This window comes from Lotus japonicus, chromosome 4, assembly GCF_012489685.1.
Source record: "Lotus japonicus ecotype B-129 chromosome 4, LjGifu_v1.2".
Classification (NCBI taxonomy): Eukaryota; Viridiplantae; Streptophyta; class Magnoliopsida; order Fabales; family Fabaceae; genus Lotus; species Lotus japonicus.
Window position 1 is genome coordinate 79915228 of NC_080044.1, and position 8232 is coordinate 79923459.

Consider the following 8232-nt stretch of genomic DNA (forward strand, 5'->3'; position numbering starts at 1 on the left):
CATTATCAGATTTCAGACTCTTAATCTTCAAGCCTGTCTGATTTTCAACTTCTGTTTTCCACCCTTTAAACACAGAAAACACATCAGATTTATTTTTGAGAAAATAAACCCATACCTTTCTTGTTGAGTCATCTATGAAGGTGACATAATAGCGTGAACCTCCAAGAGATTTCACTGGGCTGGACCCCACACATCTGTATGCACCAATTCGAGCTTTTCTGATTTTGATTTCCTGCCTGCTTTTGAGAAGCTAACCTTTCTCTGTTTCTCCAAAATGCAATGCTCACAAACACCAAGATCAACATGCTTCAAATTTGACACCTTACCCTTTGATGCCATGATCTTCATTCCTTTTTCACTCATGTGTCCAAGTCTTTGATGCCATATAGATGAGCTATTGACAGCTTCAGTTACTGCTATCATGTCCTCCTCTGCAACCATATAAAGGGAGCCTCGTTTCTTTCCTCGAGCTACAACCAGATTGCCTTTCGTCACCTTCCAAGCTCCACCTCCAAAAGTGGTGTGATAACCCTCATCATCCAACTGGCCTATAGAGATCAAATTTCTCTTTATTCCAGGGACATGTCTGACATTATGCAATGTCCAGAGAGTTCCATTAGAGGATCTGATATCAATATCACCTCTTCCCACAATATCAAGTGGTTTTCCATCTGCAAGATAAACCTTTCCAAACTTTCCACATATATAGTTAGATAATAATTCTTTTGAAGGAATAGTATGAAAAGATGCACCTGAATCAATAACCCATGAATCAACAGGACTATCCAAGCTGCAAATTAATGCGTCTGCTACTTCCTCAGTTGCTGCATTAGCAGATTCATCATCATCTTGCCTCTTTTGGTAATTCTTCTTTTTCCTTGGAGCTTTGCATTGATTGGTGAAGTGACCCTTTTTGTCACAATTCCAGCAAGTGATGTCATTCCTGACTCTTGTCTGACTTCTGCCTCTTGATTTTGATCTGCCTCAGCCTTGGCTTTGATTGTGACTCTTCTGGCTACCTCTTCCTCTACTTTCAGTATTCAATGCTGAACCGGAAGTGTTTGAAGACTCTCCTGAATCTTTCCTGCGAATATCTTCGCTTAAGATCAGGTCTCTGATGTCATCAAACTTCAGCTTGTTATCCCTTGACGAGTTACTAACCGCAGTGACAGTTGCAGCCCAACTATCCGGTAAGGATTGTAACAGACTCAAGGCCATCAATTCGTCGTCAAAGGTAATCTTCACTAACGATAGCTGCGAAATAATTGTATTAAAGCTATTAATGTGTTCAGTTACAGAGTTACCTTCTCCCATTCTGAGATTGAATAGACGTTGTATCAGATGTACTTTATTGGCGGCAGATGGCTTCTCGTACATATTTGATAATGCCTTCATCAGATCTGCAGTAGTCTTCTCATTCACAATGTTGAAGGCAACATTTTTGGATAACGTCAATCTGATCACACCAAGGGCCTGTCGATCTAACAGATCCCAGTCTTCCTGCTTCATGTCGTTTGGCTTCTTCCCTGTCAAGGGTTGATACAACTTCTTTTGGTACAGATAGTCCTCCATCTGCATCTTCCAAAACCCGAAGTCTCTGCCATCGAACCTCTCAATCTTCACCTTCCCTTCTTCTAGCGCCATTGCTCCCACTTCTTCCTCTAAACTGAGGATCTATCCCACGAACCTAAAGCTCTTGATACCAGTTGTTGGGAGCAATAATAGAAAAGAGAGAAGAGAGAAAGAAATATAACCCAGGAGTTTTTAACGTGGTTCGGAACACAATGTGTGTACCTACGTCCACGGCTACACTAGGTAGTAATATTTCTTTGGTGTATATAATGCTTACAATGAGGTGCTTATATATAGTAGGAGTAAGTCAACCTCCTCCTTATTCTAAGCGATGTAGGACTTTCAAATAGACTACATAAGCGATGTGGGACTACAAATAGACTACATAACATAACAAAAGTCCTAGAGGTTCTCGGCAAGCCCTTACTTGATGTGAACAATTAAACGAATTGGAAAATGATGCCGTTCCAACATTGTATGGATCCTCACAAAAACCCAAAAATAATAAACAAAAACACAGTGAATAAAAGATGAGTCTCGAATCTATTAAAATGTACTTTACTATTATAAGTCACTTCTATTAAATCAACATTGTATTGGACTATTGGCCTAGTAATAATTACCAAACTTGATCCCAGAAAGATGAGAATATAAAATCAAACTCAATTATAGTTTCTTTTTTTTGAAAGATCTCAACTATAGTTTCTTGAACGGGAGATGAAGACAAAATTCAAGTCACTTGTACTAAATTTTTCAATTGAAAACCGATTCTAAAAATCCTGATAAAAAGGACAAGCTTAAGTTTTGTCAAAATCAGCTGTACCCTCTGATTTTATAACACAATGAAAATTCATGTGAGGCATGGCAATGAACCGACCAGGGGGCACAAGCGCCGAAAACTGTATTCCAGAATAACCCACTTCCCATTTTAGAACCGATCGAAGAGCTCCTTGTTTAACCTTAAAACATTGGTCCAACGCCCCTGGTATCTCTTCTCAACTCCCTTATTAATATAATTCACTACACATTTTCCTTTCAACTTCATGCGTGCAACTTCATTTTCACACTAGTACTTTTGACACCATCACCTTCACACTCACAGCTAGTCACCTCTTTGTATCACTTGAACACAACACCTTCAGGCAAACAATTAACAATGGATGTTTTTATTCCTGAAGAGTATGTTGCAAAGCGAAGGCTTGAGAAGAAGGCAAAGACAGCGGCAGCAGCAGCTTCTCAGAAATCACGTTCACACAATAATAGAGCTGAAGCAACAGATAATAATAAAGCTTCATCGGTTCCTCACAATGCTTTCTACCTTTCTAATTCTCAAGGTTTTATGGGTCACTTCGTTGGAGACGACTTTGATGTTTTCACTTATTTCTCCGCTTAATTTAATTTAATTCATCACTACATCAATGGGGCTTTTGCTTAATTCATTTCATTCTGTGAATGAAATTTAATTTTTACTGACAACAAAATGACTAGCTAGTTAATTTTGCACTTTTTGTATTAATTGATGTATGCGTATCATCATTCAAGAACGCAGTTTTTTTTTTTTTTTGTCAATGGAACTTGGATTCAAAAAGAGGAACGGACCAAGTCCAAATACAAACAAGGCACAGGGCCCAACCATGGGAACTCGCATCCTGGCAATTAAATACTACAAACCAGTATTTGCCAAGGAGCTTCCCAGGTAGAAACGACAAGAGATAGCCACTAAGGAAAATAAACTAGAATACAGGAATTGCTTAGGAACCAAAAAAGTCATAAAAGCAAGCAAGAACAAAAAGCTGGTTCCCAACCACTTCACACTCTAGCAATCAATAAACAAGGCTCTCTATTCAGATCTTCTCAGCCAAACTTCTGCATAACCAGAATGAGCAGCTTTGGCAAGCTCATGAGCTTGGCTATTTCCTTCTCTTGTAGTCCACATGAAGGAGCAGTAAAATGACCAAAATATATGAGGTCTAAGTTAACCAACAAGATGTTTCTCTGTTTTTAGCTAGTATCATTCTTATTTTTGGGACTTGGGTCTTTTTTGTCATCTTTGGTGTTCTAGCTCCAAACTTCTATTAAGCCTAAATATATAGGCGAGGCCCATCTCCACAAGTCACGAATAAAATAACCACATACAAAATCTGTTTACTTCATTGTCCAAAAAAAGCTCACTTTAGATTAAGGGGGAATAACTTTTGTATTTTGGGACTAGATGAAAGGGAACTGTAAACCAGAATGGGCTTTCCGCCCAATATTGAAAAATGCACAGAGCGTAAACAGAAAAAGAAATTCAGTTGATGACGGACAAAAAATTATAGAACAAGCAAATTCATCATTCTCAATGTATATTAGTTTTTGTGTGCAACGAGACGTGAACATACACTCTTCAATATATTTGATGGCGACATACACTTTAGTTAGAGTTTTTAACGGCAGCTAACATTAGTAGATGTTAAAAACCGCAAGTGAAGTGTGTGTCCATTGCTTGTTGTTGAAAAACATACATGTTTCGCTCATTTTCCAGTTTTTGAAGCCACATTGTTTGAACTAGTGTCTAATGATTAAATTCTTGTTTGCATGCCTAGCTAGCCACTATCCTTTTCATCCCCATTTGTTGTGTCAAAGTGAACAAAGGCGTAAGGTTTCTTTCATCACGTGAGATCTCTAAACCCTTGGCTGTATACTATAAGATCTTTTTTCTTCTTTTATTTTTCATCTTTGGCCCTTTTCTTTTGTAAAAACACATATTGGCATCTATTCTTTATTCCTTTTCTTTAACCCTTTTAATTTTTCAGCACCATAATAAGGTACGTGGTTTCTGTTGTTTACAATTCTAAAGGGAGCAAATGGGCCAACACATATCATGGGGTGTTGTAGTGTGCAGTGGAGGACCCATTTTGAAAGTGCGCTTTAATTGCAATTTGGGGTGTCTTGTGATTTAATTTCACTATGCTAGCTACACGGTGGATCATATCATGTGTGATGGTGTCCACCACATTAATTCACGTGAGCCACCTTCACTCATGTCTCTCATGTGTGCGCACAGTACACGCACACGCGCAACCCTCATCATTCATTTTCATTCCAATGTTGTTATCTTCATTCAGCCTTGTTCAAAGTTGGAGCTAACAGAGGAGTGTTTTGCTTTGTTTCATTCAGTGATGGTGATAATGATCTGTAACTAAATTAAGTAAAGATTCAATCTCATTGTTGTCACGTTACTGACAGGGATAAAGTGAAAGAAAGACATAATAAAACTTGCTAAACCAATTTCACGTGACCAATAACAATTATGAAATCAAAAAATCTAAGTTAGCCAGCTACTACTTTGGACCTCACTAGATGAGTATTTGTTTGTTTCCTCTAATGTGACACTGCCAGGTAGATACTATACCTATTATTTTACTTTATTCTCCTTCACTAATATGTGTAGGAGTTGTTTAAATGCCTCAAAATAATATCACAATATTTTTCAGTGTACGAATGATATTTAAGATAAGTAAGTTAAAAAATTTATATTTTATTTATTTATAAATTGTCCAATTGATCCATTAGGATTAGGATGAGGTAAAGTTATCATTATTGGTGATTTAGACAACTTTATATGTGCATATTTAGAAATTCTTCTACAGTTGATTTTAAAACCAAAATCAATTTTCTGAGAAATTTCTACAAGTAACTTATGAGTCTCTGAATTATGTATGTTCTTCCAATAATTGAACTTCAAGCACATCTGATCATTGTGTGGTGGGTGTAGGTAGAACGCTCAAGAAGAGCATTGTCCATGGCGGAGATAGCATAGTACGATGAATGATAAACTTATAAAAGACATTCTGAACCTCGAGTCAACTTCTAGATAAGAGAAAGAATCTCAAAGTCTTTAAAGAATATTTAAGTAACAAAAGTGAGTGATGCTTATATATATGTGGATGATAAAACTTGTATTTATAGGCATGGTAAGACTTGCAAGGGAGGCGATGACCTTGAATGAGGCTTTGTGTAAGACTTCCAAGATAATTACTTTGTTTGAGTAACCTTACAATTTTTAAGTAAGTGTGTCAACTTTGTTCCGCTCAACTAACTAGTGGATGAGATAAATTCTTTTGGGCCGTTCAAAACAATATCAGACCTTGTGGCCACCCTGCAGAAGAAAGAAATTGAAGCTGATCCAAAGTTGCCCTATAAGTGTTGTAAAATAAGTGAGGTTTTAATAATCGAGTATTTGAAGTACAATTAGGGGGTGACATTAGATGCGTTTTGCTGATACTTAATTAGCTTGGACAGAACAGAGACACATAAAGTCAATAATTCAAATTGTAATTTGTACTTACTATTAAAGAAACCAAAGCATACATATAGTTCAACTACCAGATTAGAAGTTGTTAATTGAAGTAAATCATACACATGTTGTTCTCAACTTGATAGGTTCAATTCCTTGGAAACTCGAGCTCCTTCTTGTGGAAACAAAGGATCCAAGCATGGTCAATGATTCCGCATGACCAGATCCAGAAGATGATAAAGCCAAAATTCACATGAATTATGTAAGAATTTTATTCTGCACATTCTTCTTCCCTGCAATTCCATCTGTAAATGCACACACTAGAGTGTGAGAGTGAATATACCTTCCCTAGCATGATAATTTATTACCTCTGACTGTATGAGTTGTAAAGGACAAAAAAGTACTAATAATTATTCTCCTGAGATATAAACATTGATTAATAATTATAATGTAGCACCAAAAATCAGAACATTTATGAGGTACAATATTGGTACTGAGGAAAATTGACCAAAGTTGAGTAACTGGTGAAGTCTTGACTCTTTGTCAATTTTAGTTAGCATGCCAAGTTAGTTCCTAAACGTAGTCATAGAGTTAGGTGGAAACTATAAATTAAACCATAGTGTAGCTAAGCCTCTCTGTTTCATTGCTGATTGATTTTGAAGATCATTGGCTAATAATAAACCTAAAAAGGCTTGCTTTTGTAATGTGACATAGCTAAATGTTCATAAGATACTAAACCATGAACCATAATATTAAATTTGTGATCCAATTTAGGTTTTTGGTAAAGCACAAAAGTGGAAATCATGCATAAGGATCAAACAAAGTGGATTAAGGGTCCCCTTCGTTGAAAGATGAAAAATATCGAATGGGACCAAATAGCCCTGTCATGATGGTCTGCTAAATAGCATAATCACACACTAGCATCAACATCTTTATGGTTCCCACTTTTGTGTCTCATGAGAGTTGAGACTAATGTCATGTGCTCAACAATTAGAAAAGTCTCTTGAAATTAATTTTGTGGCTATTAACCTAATCCTAATCCTAATCCTAATCCTAATCAATGAATTAGGGTACATTTGCTTTAACATCTAACCACATTCAACTTCAATCCTTCGAAATCTAAATTTGGATTATCCGTAGTCGAATAATCCCTCAATTCACGCCGGACGACTTATCTTGGAGGAAGATATTTTTATCGTTTGATTTTGGTAAAAAATATAACTTAGTTAATCTGACCTAAATTTTGTGAATTCGTGAATGTAGGAGATCGATGTTCACAAAAAACTTAAATCATCAAAATTATTTCTTTCACATTTTGAGCTTGGATCTCACTTCCCAAAATAAAATGAGCGTCCTCTCAATCTAAACCAAGCATGCTATTAGGCTTAATCTGCAGACAAAGGCAAGATTTAGTGTCATTTTGCTTGTTAAGTGGTCGGATTTGACCTTTGAAATACACTTGGGAACCTACTTAAGCTGTTGATGAAACATCACGCAAGTACAGTAGTCAAGTAAGCGACAATGGAAGCGTGATTGTTGGATGCTTTGGAAGAAACAAGGTTTTTAGATTAAAAGGTTATAATATGTTTTAATTGGACGGTTAAAAGTTTAATTTCATCATCGTATAGTCCTTATCTACTTTTAATTTAATGATTGTGTCCAGAAAATGTACAAAAGGGCATGGAAATAAAAGTGTTCATAGAAGTGTGGCTATATAATATCTATGGCTGGGATTCCAAGACAACACTGGAAATGATGAACTTATAAATGAGTAATAAAATGGGTAGTAATGTTAGATAGTTGAAGCAACATATTTGATTTTATTTTGACAATATTTTGCCAGACTTGTGTATGGAAATTAAAAAATCTCCACTCAGATAGATAGTCCATAATTATTGATGTGGATGTTATCACTCAAACACAAATAATTTTTATGATAACATAGTTTTAAAATGTTCATGTTCTCATTCGAAGAAATTAACTCAGAATTGCTTGTAAAACTGAGTAAATTTGAGTTCAAGGAATTGCTAAAAATTTCTCATACATGCTAAGTTTATATTTGATTTTACATTGACTTTTCTCATGATCACAGTTTAACTGCTGAATGTAAAATCAAGCATGCAATGCTGCCAAGAATTTGATATTTTAGATATTTTCTAATGAATAAACATTTTATATAGAAACAAGTTAAATTTTGGGATTAAAGCATAATTGGCTAAAGAATGATAATTAATGAAAGTTGTAGTAATTGTTTTTGTCTTGAACAAGTAGATGGGAATTGCCAAAGACAGTTATAACTGGTACTGCCATTATTGGTACACATTCCCTGTCTGAACCGCATCCAGAACAGAGCTAGCTTGTGTACGTAGAAACAAATTAAA